The following is an 18,129-nucleotide window of genomic DNA, read 5'->3' as shown; positions in this document are numbered from 1 at the left end:
TCGGAGCAGGAAGTGTGAATAGCTTTAAAAATCCCTTGGTTTTAATTTGTTTGTTGATTTTATTTCTGTCTTACCAGTGTCTTTCCGTAGAGCAGGCATGGAGAACTACTGGCCCATGGACCAGAGGTGGTCCCTGCCCACCCCTTCTGGCCCGCAGCACCCCTCCCTAGGCTCTGTATGGCATAGAACTTTTGAGGCTTACAACAAAGCAAACACTTCTTTTCTACACTAGTCAAAACAGCTAAAATTATACAAAGTAAACAAAGAAACTGAAAACAGTCTCTTAATTCATTTTTTCCATCACTTGATCAGTCACTTAGTTAAAAAAACAAACACTCAGACCAGGCTCTGAAATGCCTGTTGAAATGTTTACCAAAAGGTTCACTATGATTTAATAAGTAAGAATTAAACTGACTTGACACAAATGCCTCTGAGAAAGGAATTTCATGACACTGGTGTCACCACTGGGAAGGCCCTGTTTTCATCCCAGCTTGGAGAGATGCCTATTCTAATTTTGTCTATAGTGAAGTAAATACAGAAATAGGCTTCCCACCGAGCCTTTTGAATTGGTTGTGTGCCTGTGCTGTCTATGTAATGCATGTAATATTTAATAGATGGATTCGTGATTTTTAATTGTGATCTTATTTTCTGTATGTATGTTAAGTTGTGTCATGCCCCAAGATCACTTTGGATGAGTTGTGGAATATCTTCCTAGATACATGAAAATGTAAGGCTGTTGTCATGCTGCATTTCACATGGCCACCAATAGGTGGCCACACCAATTCCAGCATGATTTCAGAATGGAAAACAGGTGAATTAGAAAGCAATGTGAGTGGCAGGTGGCCCAGGCAAGTTGCTTAATGGAGGTTTTCTGAAGTGCCTCCCCTCTCCTTTACAAGGGGGTGGGGCAGCTGCTGTGAGTTGGGGCTTGGGGAGCAATGAGGGGAGGAGAGATTTGAGTGAGCTGTGAAGGGATAGGAAAGGGGATGGATGAAGGGAGGAGGGGTTGGCCAGTTACAGGGGAAAGGGGAGGCGACAAAGGGGTTGGCAAGCAGAATGAGTGAGGTTGACAGCCCCTAGTAAATCATATAAATAGAGTAGATGCTATGGAAGGTATAGTGGACCCAGACTTGCTAAGGTTTTAAATGTGGAACTACACTGTGAATTGGGAGCATCTGCAATTATTTATGCACCGCTTTAGTGATGGTCCTCTTTAATTTCCCTGTATGCCTGGGCATGTATTGAACTGCACAAGGAAAGGGATTGTTGATGGTAGTTTAATATAGTACCATCAGGGTGCATGCCACTTTTACATCGTGAAAAGAGGCCAGGTCACTGCCCCAAGGAGTTCGTAATCAAAAATCTGACATAGATTGAACATTAGAGGAAGCCGAGGCAGGGATAAACAGGGAAACGATATGTGGTTGTTTCTGTTGCACGTGGGAAAGGTCTGTAGCTTAGTGACAGAATATCTGCTTTGCATGCAGAAGATTCCAGGTTCAATCCCCAACAGCTCCAAGAAGTGCTGGGAGAGATTCCTGCCTGAAACTCTGGAGGGTTGCTGCCAGTTGGTGTAGGCAGTACTGAGCAAGATGGACTCAATATTCTGACTCGGCATAAGGCAGCTTGCTACTGTCCCAGCTTAGGTGTACTAGTGACAGACTGAGTTATAGTAGGGCATGGGAACTAGGACTTTAGGGAGGTGTTTGAAAGAATAGTGGCAGTGCAGAATTGTTCTATTCTATGCAGAAGGTGGCGGGTGGCGCTGTGGTCTAAACCACTGAGCCAAGGGCTTGCTGATCGGAAGGTTGGCAGTTCGAATCCCCACTATGGGGTGAGCTCCCGTTGTTCGGTCCCAGCTCCTGCCAACCTAGCAGTTTGAAAGCACTTAAAAGTGCAAGTAGATAAATAGGTACCGCTCCGGCAGGAAGGTAAATGGCGTTTCCGTGTGCTGCTCTGGTTTCGCCAGAAGCAAGATAGTCATGCTGGCCACATGACCCAGAAAAACTGCCTGCGGACAAACGTTGGCTCCCTCGGCCAGTAAAGCGAGATGAGCACACAACTCCAGAGTCGTCCACAACTGGACCTAACAGTCAGGGGTCCCTTTACCTTATCTTTATGCAGAAGGGGCAGCATGGTAGCAAGGGTGGAGTCTTGAGGAAGCCGGAGACCTTCACACAATGGAGGGCAGTGGATCTGGAGGAGTACAGATGAGATACCTTTTGTTAATTACAGGAGTCTTTTTGATTCCGTTTGTTATGGCTGCATCATTTTCCTGTCTGTTTAAGTGGACTTTTATTTTTCAGGTTTGAGAATTAGCAATGGTGGGCACTTACTGAACAATATCCCACTTTTTAGCATTATTTTTAAACTGATGTGCCAATGTGGAGAGCTGAACTTACGATTGGAAAACTTTAGAAACTGAGAGAAACCAAAACAGACAGATGTAACTCATTGTAACTAAGGAAGACAGTTGGCAAAAAAACTTACTTGAGGAGAAAACAGTTCTCTCTTGGAAAAGAGAGAAAGGGAGAAATCCCAACCCTCCAGATACCTTCCCCGACATAAAGGCAAACTGTTCTTCAGCTTCTTGAATCAGGAATTGCAGTCCAGATGTGGTGGACTCACAGTTCCCATCAGCCCCAGTCGGAGAGGGTGGAGGTCAGGGTGATGGGAACTGTAGTCTTAAGCGCCTCAGCTTCCACACCTCTAGTTTCGAACTCTTTGCATGAACAGAATTGGGTGAGGTACTTCACACTCTTAATTTAAAAATTGTACTCTGACTGTAGTGGCAGTATTCCTCCTGCAAGGCTTTTGGGGGCGGATCTTAAAATGCTACCGACTTGTGGTTAAGGTCTCTCATTCGCCATGGCCTGTAAGCGGAAAACAAATTTTGGGCCTAGGTTTAGACAACACATCGGTTTAGCTGCTACACTAACCATTCATTGTTTTATTCCTTTTTGTACATAGCTTTGAGGGTTATTTAACAATAAAGCAGTTTATAAATTTTTGAAATAAAACAAATAAATATACTAGAAAAACACCAGGGAGCAGCAAAACAACTGCCATCTTCTCCTTGGAAATTAGCATGTTCATGCTAAACAATGGTTTGGCTTAGCATTTCACCCAAACATGGACATTAATAGACTTGCCCTCTATGAATTTGCCTAATCCTCTTTTAAAACCATTCAAGTTGGCGGTCATTGCTACATCCATAGTTCAACTATGCACTTGGGTTCATACTGTTTCCTCGTAGCCAAGTTCCACTATGTTTGGTGGTGGTTACACCCAGGAACCCATGCATAGAACTGCATTGGTAGTCGGAAAGATTATCTGCTTGAGGCTGTTCAATCTCAGCCGGTGATTTTGCAATCCAAGAGCTGCTGTTTCTAAGGATCGTGTTGCCTGTTACAGATTTATTGCAGCCTTGCAAACGAGTTCACAAAAGTTAATCGCTCATAAATGTTTATTAGCCTGTTTTTGGCCTGCAAATACCTGTGTTAGTCATTTATGAAATATCATTGACCTTAAAAAGAGGAGGGGGCGGGCAGAGGCGGAATCTTTTCCACTTGCAAAAGCTGATTGGTTTGGTTGCCTAAAAGTTATTCTGAGGCTTCACGGCAGTTAATTCAATTTTCACAACGTTTCTCTAACTGTTCAGTTCAACTTTATATTTGAGCTTTGACGTGACGTAAAAGCCACTTCTGGAACTTTAGTGAAATATAGTGCAAATTTCGTGCTGACTTCCGTGTTGTTTGCTTCCGGGGGAAAATCTGTCTGCAAATAATGAGTGCTGTGTTCCACTACATTCCTCCATAGTTCTGGAAGTGGCTTTTGCATCGTGTGAAAGCTCAGATACAATGTAGAACTGAACAGTTGGGGAAATGTGAAAATGGAATACATGAGGTAATTGGGGAAGTATTTACAGACCTGATTTCCGCATTCAGATGTGGGGATTATTGCATTACTTTTCCTTACAATATTACCACTTCTATCCCAGATTCTAAATGTACCTTTTACAATCTATTACCTGTTGCATTATGGAACTGTGGCTTTTTGAACAATATACCATATTTTTCCATGTATAAGACGAGGCTTTCCCCCTAAAAAAAAATGTCAAAAATTAGGGGGCGTCTTATATATGGATACATCCCCCATTTTCTTAAATCTGAGTCCCCCAAAATAGGGAGCGTCTTATACTTGGGGCCGTTTTATAGACAGAAAAATGCAGTACTTCTGTGCTGCGCTAAATTTTAAATAATGGGAAAGAGCGATATCGTTTTCTGGGTTAGTGGGGCTACAAACAGATTTCTTTTCTGGAAGCAAATAGCACTGAAATGAGTGCATTGTTTCCACTGGATTCCACAAGTGGCTTGTGTGAAATCTCATATAACACATGGGAATTATCTGATAAATTATCATAGAAGTTGGAAGGGACGCTAGGGGTAGTCTAGTCCCATCCCCTGCAATGCAGGAATCTCAACTAGAGCATCCATGACAGATGGCCAGCCAACCACTGCTTAAAAACCTCCATTGAAGGAGAATCCACCACCTCCCAGGGGACTCTGTTCCACTATCTTAACAGCTCTTACTGTCAGAAAGTTCTTCTTGATATTTAGTCGGAATCTACTTTCTTGTAACTTGAATCCATTGGTATGGGTCCCACCCTCCAGAGCAGGAGGAAACAAGCTTGCTCCATTATCCATGTGACAGCCCTTCAGATATTTGAAGATGGCTATCATATCTCCTCTCAGTCTCCTCTTAGCCAGGTTAAACATATCCAACTCCCTCAGCCGTTCCTCATAAGGCTTGGTTTCCAGAAGAACGTTGGGAGAACGAAATAAAAACCTGTCTGAATGCAGCCTTTGAATTATACGTAGGGATGGAGGAGAAATCTGATGGTTCAACTTTAGAGGTGAGCATACCTGATTCACACTTTCTGAAACAACAATAGAAGACAGCCATCTTTTGACATTTGCACGTCTCTGAATTTTGCAGTGCAGTGTTCAGTAGCCAATTAATGTATCTAAAAATGTGTATGCTACAATAAATTTTATGTGGGTGTGTGTATGTTAGTGCAAAGAGTATACAAAAATGCATTGTATTTGCAGAAATTGCTATGCAAATGTGTATATTAGAAGTACACACTAAGATGCTGATGAATTTTCATGGTGACCCTCTTTAAAAATAATAATCACATACTGATTTGGAAATGTGGAGAACAGAGTTTAATCATGGAAAATGAGTAACTGAGAGAAACCTAAATTGACGTATTTGCTCACCCCTACTTATACATTGCAAGGTAAACACATTTTCACTGCTTGTATACTAATGTGCTGCAGAGAAAGAGAAGAGAGGACTTAAAATAGGCACTTGAAAAAGTTCTTTAAGGCCCAGCGCATTTCAGGTTGGGAGACCTCTGAGCTGGTTTCTGCAAAGGAGGGATAAGGCAGTTTTGCACTCTATCAATGTAAAGAGAGAATTATCACGTAGTCTGCAAGATTGCATCAAACCCAGCACTTGCAGAAACTGATTCAGTGGTCCCCCAAAGAACAGTCCCCTAATTCAAAACAGACAGGCTTCAACAAACTGCTTCAAATGCACCTTCGAGATTTCCTATTTTGCTTCATTCCTGTATTAGTATCATCCCTTTGTATGCTGCAAAAAGCCACAATTGGTCCCTAGTCTCCGTATCCTAACAGGTGAAGGGGATGTTCTATGTCTTCGACGTACAAATCCAGAACCTACATAAAAACTATCAAGGTCAAAGTAGCTCTTTTGGCCCAATACCTTTATGAAGCCAACAAAAATGCCTATTTTCTGAGGGAGCATTCCTTCCAGTCTGTAAGAAAAGCTACCCAGTTTGGCTTCTTTTGAATTCCTTTTTAACCTAGCATACCAGTTATGATTACGATGCAGCTTAAATGTATATGTCTTGGCCCTTAGATCTAACACTGATATGGAGTTGGAGGCTGCAGGGGCACCAGATGGTCAAATTCAGGGCTCAGAACTGACTGCAGAAAATAGGGAGACGATTGTGCCTGAGGGTGTTGGACAGGAGCAGCCAGAGGAACTTCCCAGACCACCAGGGCCTATAGCAGTGATGGTGAACCTTTTAGAGACCGAGGGCCCAAACTGCAACCCAAAACCCACTTATTTATCGCAAAGTGCCAACATGGCAATTTAACCTGTATATCTCATTTTTTCTGTATGTTTCACGTTTCTTCTTTATGACTGCTGTTGTAATAAATAATCCTTCATAAAAGTTATTGCATTACATTCTTCATTAAATTATCTTTTCCATTGATAAGAATTTTATGGTATAACTCAGTGCTTTTTTTTCTTAAAAAATGTTTAGGGGTACTCTCATTTTGATTCAAAAAAATCGCCACCAGGGGAAAATAAATACAGTTCAAATCGGGGAAAATAAATCCAGTGAATTTCTTCTCCCGTTAAATTTACAAAATGTTTAGGAGTATGCGTCCCCACAGGAAAAAAAGCACTGGTATTACTCCAAAACAAAGTGGTGTTATGAGCCATCAAACCTCGGAAATACGTTTTTTCCAGAAGGTTCCACGATTTTGGCCACTAGTATACACTGAAGGGCTATACTAAGAACCACCCTCTCCCAATTTTTAATATGAGATAATAATGATTGTCTGTGTGCGCACATACAAATAAATATAAATAAACCCAGCCAGATGGCATGGGTATAAATTATTATTATTATTATTATTATTATTATTATTATTTGCTGTTTCTTCAGCTGCCATTTGATCGCAGCCTCCACGGAATGAATTTCTCTGTTGGCTGTTGCAGGAAAGCCCAGCGAACATGTAAATGCAGCAACCCCTTCTTAGGTTGCCATCTTTATATGCTAAATGACCTGGGAGTTAAGCCCTGCTGAACTCAAGGTGTCGTACTCCTGAGTAGGAAAAACAGACTGGCAGGAGGCCCTGGTGCATTAAAAGTCAATGCCTGCTCAGCCCCTCGATGCTTGCTAGGCCCTGGTGCCACAGGCTTGGGACGGCATGCGCAAACCCTCCTCTCCTCCTCCTCCCTCACCCCCAGCATGGAAGCTATGGCCCTGCTGGGGCGATGGCACGTGTGCCCACAGAGAGAGCTCTGAGTGCCCTCTCTGGCATGCGTGCCATAGGTCTATAGGGCCAGAGCCTGGACACTCAAACACAAGATGCCCCCCACTGCACATTAATAGTCTGGCAGTGCAGAAATGCCTCAGGAGGGAAGCTGTGGAGGAGGAAGTCTGGAGACACAGAGGCTTACAAGGCCTCACTCTGCTCCCAACCTTTGTCAGAGCAAGTTGGTCGCTTGGAGTTACCCACTGTCTGGCAACCTTTGCTTTACCTCCAGTCTTGCTGCTTTCTCCTTGGGATCTGGCATTGGCCTGTCATATGTCAGTACAGTGGTACCTCAGGTTAAGAAATTAATTCTTTCTGGAGGTCCGTTCTTAACCTGAAGCTGTTCTTAACCTGAGGTACCACTTTAGCTGCTGCTGCTGCGCAATTTCTGTTTTCATCCTGAAGAAAAGTTCTTAACCCGAGGTACTATTTCTGGGTTAGCGGAGTCTGTAACCTGAAGCATCTGTAACCTGAAGCATCTGTAACCTGAGGTACCACTGTATACAAACTGCCTGGTTTCTCTTAATTCCTGTTTGACAACTCCCAAGAAACCTCCATCTGGTCTGATGGGGCATTCTGGAGAGCTCTGATGTGTACATGCCATTCTGTAACACGTTGATTAGCTTAATAAGGGTATTGCCCAAATGTGGATTTTGGAATAGAGCCTCTCTTCTGGAAAGTAAACTCACGACGCTGTTGTCATGTGTACAGTCGTCTGAGGATTGAGCTCTGGGGGTGGGAAGTTGTGCTAGTTTCAGGCAGAACAGAGGGCTGATCGACCTGATGTCTGTGACATCACAAAGTAGCTTTTTGCTGGAACAGTTTTTCAGTTTGGAAACAACAGATTGGGCAAAAATGTCAGGGGTCATATGAGTATGTGCACATAAGAATAATAGTTTAGAAGCCATGGGTAGGGAAGCTATCCACCGCCCCCCAATGTTGGACTTTAGCTCCCATCAGGATTTTAAACCTTATGGGTTTAAGATTCTGGTTACTGAAATCAACATTGAGCATTTCCCACCTTGGACATGATAGTGGGGATCTGTGGTTTAAAGAGAGACTGGAGGGTCACAGTGTGGAAGCTGGCACACCAGGGAGGAATGTGAAGGCCCAACACTGGTTCTCTGCTTACCAAGCCATTGTTTACCAAGCCAAGAATGTTATGTCTGTAATGGCCCACAGATTACTCGCTTGCCAGGTTATATATCCTGTTTTTCTAGCCAAATGCAAAACTGGAAGCACCTAGCTTTGTCACCCTGTGTAATTCCCTTATCTGTCAACAAGGAGGGATTCATAGGCCAAGGCTAACTTGAACCCGTGACCAGAGTGCTTCTGGGCCCATTGTAAGTACTGGTGAAATTACTGACCAGCACCTGTTGCAATTTTTGTGCTATCTTCATGGGCAGCACCACATAAAGGCATAGGCGACAGCAGTCAAGTCCCTTATATGCCAGCAGAGGGTGCAGCTCTGAGCAAGAATGCCCCACTTCATGATGAATAGGCATAGAACAAATGGAACCTGGAACAAAACATTGCAGTGTGAAGTGCTTCTGTTCATGGTGCCAGCCAACCAGCATTGCCTTCTTTCAAGACCTTCAATTTCTGGTTTTCTTTTTTCCCTTTCTCCAGAAGGCAGTCAGCATTCTTTAGCCATTGAACATCCTCAGCCCCTATTGAGCTTTTTGGGGAAGGATGCTCCCTTAGTTACTTAGGGTATTTTTTTGTGCTTCTGTAAACCTTGGCAAGTCTCCTGAGCCTTCTGAAAGCTTCCTTTAGTGAGTGAGTGGTGCCATTTTGGCTGCATAAGAGAAAGCAGCCGGCCTTGAACTTCGGAAGCGGAACAATAGTGCAGGAGCTGAAATAATGTATTCAACTGCACAGATTTCAATTCTTACATTTCAGTCAATAAAATAACTGGGCTACATATATTTAAAGAGGTAGAAAGCTCTTTTGGAAAAAATACTCATCATCAGAAGAAGAAGAGTTTGGATTTGATATCCCGCTTTATCACTACCCTAAGGAGTCTCAAAGCGGCTCACATTCTCCTTTCCCTTCCTCCCCCACAACAAACACTCTGTGAGGTGAGTGGGGCTGAGAGACTTCAGAGAAGCCTGATTAGCCCAAGGTCACCCAGCAGCTGCATGTGGAGGAGCGGAGACGCGAACCTGGTTCCCCAGATTACGAGACTACCGCTCTTAACCACTACACCACACTGGCTTTCAAAGTGCAACTTACATGGTCCTTCGTTTGGGATGGTCTCATGCAAAAGTTCCTGGGTTCAGATTCCAGCATCCCCAAATAAGGCTGGGAAAGACTCTCGTCTGGAAACCTGAAGATCCACTGCCAGTCCCCATAGACAAGCCTTTGCCAACTTGGTGCCCTTCAGAATGTGTTGGCTACAACTTCCCATCAGCCACAGCTGGTGTAGACGATGTTGAGCTAGACTGACCCATGGCAAGGATAGCTCTCCGGATCTGACTGAACTACAGCTCTCATCATCCCTGACTCTTGATCCCTGCTGGCTAGGGTTGATGAACCCAGGCCCTCTGAGCCAGCCCTTCTCCATAGGCCCCACTGAATCTACCCCCTCACTGAAGCAGGTCTAGGGCTCTCTTGTCAGCAGTCCTTCCAAGGGAGCCCTGGGAATTAAAGTTCTGTGGCGGGAATAAAGGTCTCTAACAACTCTTAGCACATTTTACAAACTGCCCTTAGACCAAAATGGTGCCTAAGACTGCTATTCCAGCTTACCTTGAGACCAGTAAGAGACCAGACATGGATCTATATTAGTTGCTGCTGGTCTGGTGGATAATTTTGCTGTTGTTTATGTGGCTAAGGTTTAATTTATTTAGTGCTTGGTATCGGATTATAAGATAAAGCCACCTTGTGGATTGTCAGGCGAGACGGGTGGTTAATAGAAAGGTGGCAAAAGAATAAAATAAAACTGGGGATGTTGGGTCAACCTAAAGAGGCGTCTCAGCTGATTGGCTTTGGTTCTATAGGCTCCAGCAGACTGAGCAGCCTCTTTGGCCTCCTGAGTTTATGACGCTATAATAACCTTGTTTTGTTGCACGGCTTGTAATTTGCTTAACCTTTCCTGACTTGCTTATCAAGTATGCTCTTGCCAATTCCTGACTAAGCGTTGCGTCTCATCTCCTGCGGAGTCACCCTACCTAGTCAGCACGCTGGCTCTCGTTGGGTGACTTGGGTATCCGATACCGTCTCTTTCAGAGCGATAATGGAGCCACTTCCCAGGCTGAAATCCGCCAAGTTTAGGTGTCTGGTCGCCTGATGGCACCGTTGCCTGTGGGATCAGACAAATTGAGACAATCACCCTCTACTTCAGTCGAGATATTGTAGCCAGAGGAGGATGTTGCTATGGTTAATTAGTTTTAATAAGCCTTAGTTATTATGGAGAACATGTTTTAATAAACCTAACCACCATTCCAAGATGCTTTATCATGCACTTTCTATGTTGGCATGTGCCGGGTATCTCAGCTGGGTTTTGGTGTGCCTGAGATTGAACAGCCTTGGACCAGTTGGTGGTCAGGGCATTTGTGGAAAAGCATGGAAGTTTTTTCTGCCTTTATAGTAGTATCTCATGTGTACTTTGGTGATGGGGATCAGTTACAATCTTTGATTTGCTTTAAATTTTAGACGGGAGAGTCAGCATTGCCTTTTCTCCAGCTTCACCTGAAATATTTGTTTCAGACTCTGAGGTGCTTCCATCTATAAGGGACCTGTAATATCCGGTACCTGGGTCCCCCCCCTTCTTTGCCTTATACATTTATTAGAATACCACATAAAAGTTCACAACAGTTTGTATTAAAATTACAATCCCTATACAAACACGAAGTTAACACAGGAAAAAGTATATGAACTGGATCATTAAACTTGCTGCCAAATTATCAAATAAGAATCTTGGAGAATAGGAAGGGTCCTGCTGGATCCAAGGCCAGCATCCTGTTCTCACAGTGTCCAACAAGGTGCCTGTGAGAAACTGCAAGCAGCACCTGAATACAAGAGCCCTTTCCCCTCCTGTGTTCCCAGCAGCTGGTATTCAGATGCATTACTGCCTCTGATCATGGAGACAGAGCAATAGCCATCATAGCCAGTAGCCATGAACTTGTACTCCTATGAATTTGTCTAATCCCCTTTTAAAACCATCCAAGTTGGTCGCTATTATTACCTCTTGTGGGACTGAGTTCCACAATTTGTCTATGCAGTGCCTGAAGAAGTTCTTTGTTTCAGCTGTCCTGAACCTTCCAACATTCAGCTTCATCTTGAATATACTGTTCTGTGTGTTTTCTGTGGGGTTGAGTGGGGAGTCAAAACATCTAGCAAAGGGCAAAGAGCAGGCTTTTCCGTTCCCTGTAGCTACAGTGGAGGAATCGGAGCACTGTAGCAGAACACATGTTCTGCGTGCAAAAGTTCCCTGGTTCGATTTCCAGGCAGGCTTGATAAAAGACTGTTGTCTGAAAACTTAAGAGAGTTGGTACCAACTGGTGTAGACCCCAGATAGACAACCTGTGGCCTGCTATGTTTCTCCCAATGAACACATCTATGCAAGCAATGTTGTTTCATATTTATTATTTATTTATTAATCAAATTAATCACCCGTAGATCTCAGGGTGGTTTGCAACCTAAAAATACAACATAAAAGGACACAAAATACATAATAAAAATAAGAATAAAAAGCAAACCAGTAATCTCCCACGACATATTTAAAAGGTGATTGGATGTTAATCGGTCAAAGGCTTGATTGTCAAGGATCATTTTCACCTGACGCCTAAAGGTATATAGTGAAAGTGCCCTGGGGGGAGAGTATTCACAAAAGGGGGCCACTGCAGAAAAGGCCTGTTCTCATGTTGCCACCTTCCAGACTTCTCATTGAGGAGGCACACTGAGAAGGACCTCAGAGAATCATCTCAGGGTCGAGGTAGGTTCATGTGGAGACAAGTGGTTCTTGAGGTATTGCGGTCCTGAGCTGTTTACATTTACATTTTCAGGCAGATTTTCCAATAATATGCACATTTTTATTGTTGGAGAACTGCATTGCGAAATTTGGAGAAGTGTGGCTAGCTGCATTTTGGTTTGCTTATCATTTTGGGGAAGTCAAGATGAGGCAGCTTCTCGGTAAAATGTCAACTGAACATACTCTCGCCCCCATCATTCTATGAAACAAGGAAATTAGGAAGTGGAGGCATGGGGATGGGTAAAAAAAAGTGGTTGTGGAGTTTTTAAATGGTTAACCAAAAATCATTTAATCAAGAAGGTAAGGGGAAGCCTTAAACTACTCCTTTAAAGACAAGAGATAAAAACAGTCTTTGCATTGAGGGAGAGATGGTTGGCAGAACAGACAAGGAAGTGGAGGCACTAAGAAGTGACTTGTTAAAATTGTATAAAGTGACTTACAGATTCTTTTCTTATTATTACCACCCTGCTAGGTAGATCATTGCTGTAATCATTTTCTGAACTGGGAGGCCCTCTTTGAGGTTGATTCTTCTCCTTTCACCTGCATTCATTCTAGATCATGGGCGTAGCCAGGATTTTTGTTGGAGGGACAGGCCTTTTGTTGGGGGCACAGAACCTCAGTTAATTATATATTTTTATTGATTTGGGGGGAGGGCAGCTGCCCCCAGCCCCCCTGGCTATGCCCATGTTCTAGAGTTTTATAAAGTCAATGTTGCCAGGCTTGAGTGAACAGACTGTGTAGGATTTGTGCATGGGTTTTGTGTCTTAACAGAGAAGGTGGGGACATTTGGTTCAACTGCTGTGCCAGTGGGAGGCTGGAGGATGAGATTAATCAGATCAAGAGGAGGTGGGTGGCAGAGGCAAGAATCCATAATCTGAGTATTCCCCTTTAGGGAGAACAATCCGTTTTGGCTGACTTGCCTGTTCCCCAAAGTAGTCCTCTGTTTCAGCTCCCCACCCTCTTGGTGGAAACAAGTTGCATCATAGGGAATTGGTCTGTGACGTGATGCATCTGTGGGCAGACACAAGACTATTTAGGGATGCAATGTGTTAGAACAGGAAGCACAGAAGCCGCTGAGGATGGGAAGTGATCGGGCTTAAGTTCTGTTGTGAAGGCAGGCAAAAAGAAGCTACCCCTCTTTTTTAATAAAAAGAGAGAGAGAGAGAGAGACCAAAATCAAGGTAGGTCAGTCTGACTTTTTGGTTGTAAGGAAATGAGAGTAAATCAATGTTGCTTGGCTGCTTGACATCAGAGATCCATGTTGAAAGGGGAGAGACCTTTTTTTGTTTGGGTTGACAATTCACTTGCTTTGAGCTGGTCCATTGACTTACTGGGAGCACTTGAGAGTAAATAGATTATATATAAGTTATCAACAGGAAATTCCCATCTGGAAGAATGGAGAGGCAGCAAAAGTTCAGCTCTTCAGTCTTTTCAGATCTGAGACTCTCCTATTAATCCTTACATGGGATACTCTTATAACTTCTGGTTTTATGTATCTGCCAAACTTGGCACCACTGGTCTTCAAGTGACTGAGAGCATGTGGATTAGTCCCTTGAAGTAGGTACCTGGTAGCAATTTTCGAGCTTTTCAAATGCGAAAAATACCGTCTGTTGGCTTGCTGCGGGGATGGGGGTGGATGAGGCATGGTTGGGCTTGCTTTCACAGGTTTGTTTTTTTCCATGCAAAGGGATTCAGTACAAACAGCTCCTCGCTGATTGATTTATGTTTCAAGGCATCTGTCCTATTGTTGAGAGAAAGTTAAATTTATCCAACCCAAGCTTTGAAGTAAGTGCTTACATTATAAACTTCACAATCCAGTTCAGTGCTTTAATGCATTCGTTTCTTTTTGTTTTGCATGGCTAAGACCTGTTTCCCTGTTTTTGCAATGGCCAAGGTTTGCTAGCAAATCATGCCACAGACTGACCTGCCAATCTTGGTTGGGTAATTGCCGTGTTTTTCTCTTCAGTGATGGGAAACTTGTAGCCCTCCAGATGTTGAACCACAACTCCCATAATTCCTGGCCATTGATCATGCTGGCTGAGACTGATGGGAGTTTTGGTTCAACTGCATCCCAAAGCCATAGGCACCCCATGCCGGCTCTGGCTAATAATATCCATGCTAGAAAACAATGGCTAATAATAGTCACCTGTGTGCCAAAGCAATGAAACTTTGCCATACTGGAAGAACATGCTGTTTAAGAGACACAGATTAATTTAACACAACTTGGCAAGATTTAATTTTTCCATTGACAGAATGATGGTGCACATAGACAGGTGCCAGACCAATATGCCTGTTTCTGGAACTGACAGGAACCAGTGGATGAACAGCCATTCTCAGACCAACCATATGCTAACCTGTAACAAAACAAAAAATTTCCATGGTTTATTACCTAATCCAACTTGCCTCTTTGCACTCTCCAACATACCCTCCTGCTTGCTAGATTTTTTGCTATTAAGTGCAGACAGCTGTAGTGATCCTATGTTATTTAAGTTCTCTGTTGTTTTGCCATGTTTTCACTTTTTTGAGATATATATTAAAATAACACATATCCCTTCGCAAAATAAAAGTATTGAATTAGGATGGATGGAGAAAAGAGATCTGAAATCACACTTAAAACAATGGAAAGGAGGGCATTTTATTATTTGTGTTTTATTAGCTGTAGCTTTACACAAGTGTTTCAGAGTTACTTAGAAGTAATAGTAAAATAAGCAACATATGAAAAACAAAATCATTAAAATGAAGCACAACATGAGGAAATCATATCATAAAAAACAAATTATCCCGCTAACATGGGTCTAACCACCACACACAGCCCCCCACAGTGTGGAGGGGATGCCCCAACTGCTGCAAGGAAAAACAATAACCCACCGATACCTGAGAAAAAGAGGAATGGCTTTGCCTGGCACTGACAATATGTCAGTTTTGGGAGCCAAGTCTTCCTTCCTGGTGAGGGCATTCCATATATGCGGGGGCAGGCATTGTTGAGATAGCATGTTCCCTAGTCACCACCCGCCAGACAGTTTTAAAAATGGAAGAAGGTCCACCTTTTAATCACAAGCGATTGCCTTTGAAAAGGGATGAGGAACCTGTAGCCCTTCAGATGTTGCATGGAAACCCAGCCAGATGGGTGGGATATAAATAATATAATAATTATTATTCTCTCCTCCTTGACAATTGCATACCCCCAAAGACATGTGTCTTTTGCTTCCACACTCCTTTGGTCCCCATTGGCTGAAATCCCGGAAGTGCAGCACCAGCTTCCATAAGTACACCGGCTGTTCCATTTTTTGGTTCTGCACTCTGGTGTGAGCCAACTGTCTTGCGCCGCAGCATGGGACCAAGAATGTGTGGCACATTCAGAGCACAGGAGCCAAAATGGGACATCGAGGATTTGGATCGGGGTGGCTTCTGTCAATCCAACGTGTAACCGCTCAAAACGGGACATTTGCGCTGTATGCAATTGACCATGCTGGCTAGAGATGTGGAATTGACCATGCTGGCTTGGTTCATTGTTCCTCTGTCAGTGAATTAATTATAAAGTTTATTCTGTCTTGGGGGAAAAAAAATGATGGTTAAGATGATCAGGGAAAGAAATAAGGTGAGTGGGATATAAATATAGCCTGTATTACTAATGACCACCTGTGATGATTTATATTGCACTTTTGAAGCTTTGAAGCTTCATTTTATGGCAGCTCAAAGGATTACAAAATCTTGTGTTTGTTCCATGCTGTGATTGGCTGGCTCTAGTATCTGGCGACAAAAAAGGAGTCCAGTTTAGTTGCTGTTTGGCAATCTGAAGCGCCTCCAGCTGAGGCCTGACCTTCCTATTCTCCCTCCCCTCTTTCTCAGCTTTCTCACCCTCACTTTATCAAAGCTCTCTCTGTGTGTGTGTGTCTTTCTGTGTGTGTGTCTGTCTCAGAGGCTGGAAAAAAAAGTGTCCAGTCAGCAGCTTTGGAGAGCTTTATATTTGAGCTGAGTTAGACTTGCTTGGTTAGGGTGTGTGCATGGTGGCGGGGGGGGGGGGGGGAGAGAAGGAAGAGTGGCAAAGGTTAGTTCACCAGTGTCTTGTGTGTGCCTCTGGATATAGGCTTCTGGCTCTTTCCATTTAAAAAAAAAAAGTGTCATTCCAGGGAGTCAGCATTTTTGGAGACTGTGAAATAAGGAAGCTTTTCTTTAACCCTTTATTTAGGCAGCTGCGCAAGTGTAAATACTGGTTTGTGGGCTTCTTTTTTCTACTTGTTTGTATGTGTTGCTCGCTCGCTCGTTTTTTCAATGTTTAATGAAAGTCTAAAAAAAGGGGGTGTGTGGAATAAATAGCCCCGCTCACCCTCCAACCCACAGGTGATTTGTGTTCTCACGCTTGCAGAGAGCAGCGCTAGAACGGCCGTGACTTGATGGGAGGGAACATCTAGGACAGTTTTGCTCACTGTTTGCTAACAAAATCACGTTTTGCCCGTGATGATCATGCACTCAAAAGAGCAGAAACCCATCCCTACATTCTGGTCAGTAGGGATATAAGAAGGCAATGCATTCCACCTTGGATGCATTGCATTCTGTGCTGTTTCTGTTCCACTGCAATTTGGCTTCCAACAAGAGCTGCATTATTCATCTTCTTTTCCGCTATGGTGAATTAATTACATAATCAGTTACATTAATCCGCACACAATGCAAATCGTGGGGGGTGGCGACGGCAATTTATCAAACACATTTCATTTGTGGACTGAAGAATGACAACACTGACCACAGATAATATTTGTTGGATTGTTTAGCCTTCCAGACATGGGATGAATAAGGGAACACCAGCAATTTCTGCTCCCGTTTCCATTTTTGTTGAAGTTCTCTGGTATCCCTACAGATGTCCATACCTACATTTTCAAACAGTAGTGTTCTGTGCGTTTGAATATCTTATTTTTTTATGTGCACTTTTAAAATAGAAAGGGATATGAAAAGGCCCAAATGGAAACTCTGAAGGTTTTGACCAAAATAGTATTTTAATTAGGGCTCATCCAGACTTATGTTTGTCCTGAGCAAGATAGTTGCATTTGTTGCAGTTGGGAAAATTCACTTTTTGAGAAGAGTAAGTGTGTGGATTCTAGGGCTGCAAGTTTGGTGGCAGAGAATCTGCCTTGCATGCAGAATGTCCCAAATTCAATCCCCACTGAAAGAGACTGGTGCCTGAAATCCTGGGGAGCTGCTGCCCGTCAGTGTAGACAGCACTGAGGTAGACCGACCCAGTGGTCTGGCTTGGCAGAAGGTAGCTTCTTGTGTTCCTAAATCTGAGTTGCTTTTTTATTTCTGAAACTCGTGTTGAGATTCCTGCATTGCAGGGCGTTGGACTAGATGACCCTTGGTCCCTTCCAACTCTACAACTCAATGACTATAACTCTACAAATGCAATACAGTACTTACGTAAAGAAATTAGAATACTAGCGCAAGAACAAACAACAAGGTAAAATACCAAATGTAAAGGACATAAAGTGGTGATATCTTAGCAACCTTCACTAGGGATCTTGCTACCTTTGAGTTTGTGACCCACACCATGATAAAGTGGAGGTTGTTTCTCCTTTTAAATTCATACCATCAGCTCTTCAGAAGGCTCCTTTATGCCATTCTTTGATCAGTTTTATCCATTTGCAAATCTGGCCTGCAGTGATGTTTGAAAGTACTTAACCCTCCAAAATGCAGGCTAATTCCTTATTACTTTCCTTCCTTGTGACAACACTGAATTTCTTTTTTTAAATTTCTAGAGTAAATAAGTAAAAGCGGCATTTAAAAAATACAATGAACTTCTGTGAGGTGATAGGAAAGAATGGACACCTGAAGAGGGTGTTAAATCACTACATTATGCCTAAAGGGGCATCTTTTGCAGGCTTCCCCAACCTGGTGCCCACTAGATGTTGTTTGCCTACAACTTCTATTATCCCTAATCACAGGCCGTTCTGAATGGGGTTGATGGGAGATGGGGACCCACGACATCTGCAGGTCACCAGGCTGTTTTAAATCTCATGACTGGCTTTT

At 43.2% G+C, this 18,129-nt stretch overlaps 1 protein-coding gene and 1 long non-coding RNA gene across 9 annotated transcripts in view; both read left to right on the top strand.

Annotated features, from left to right (window-relative positions):
• The window catches only part of SESN2 (sestrin 2), a 60,362-nt gene that overhangs the window by 22,316 nt on the left and 19,917 nt on the right, over window positions 1–18,129 (top strand). The window contains exon 1 of one of the 8 annotated variants that reach the window (XM_083627359.1): window positions 12,952–13,292. The exons of 6 other annotated variants lie outside the window; for them this stretch is intronic. The gene's annotated coding sequence lies outside the window, so the exon portion shown is untranslated. Of the gene's footprint in view, window positions 1–12,951; window positions 13,293–18,129 lie in introns of those variants that run through there. One more of the 8 variants, XM_083627358.1, reaches the window with a different exon arrangement.
• Window positions 991–6,269, top strand: LOC310769228. Its single transcript, XR_014551550.1, has 2 exons — window positions 991–2,742; window positions 5,947–6,269. It is a non-coding gene; the product is annotated as an uncharacterized lncRNA (long non-coding RNA).

Source organism: Podarcis filfolensis (genome assembly GCF_964270895.1).
Source record: "Podarcis filfolensis genome assembly, chromosome: 8".
NCBI classification, from domain to species: domain Eukaryota; kingdom Metazoa; phylum Chordata; class Lepidosauria; order Squamata; family Lacertidae; genus Podarcis; species Podarcis filfolensis.
Note: the sequence above shows the minus strand (reverse complement) of the source record. Positions and strands in the feature narration are given on the sequence as shown.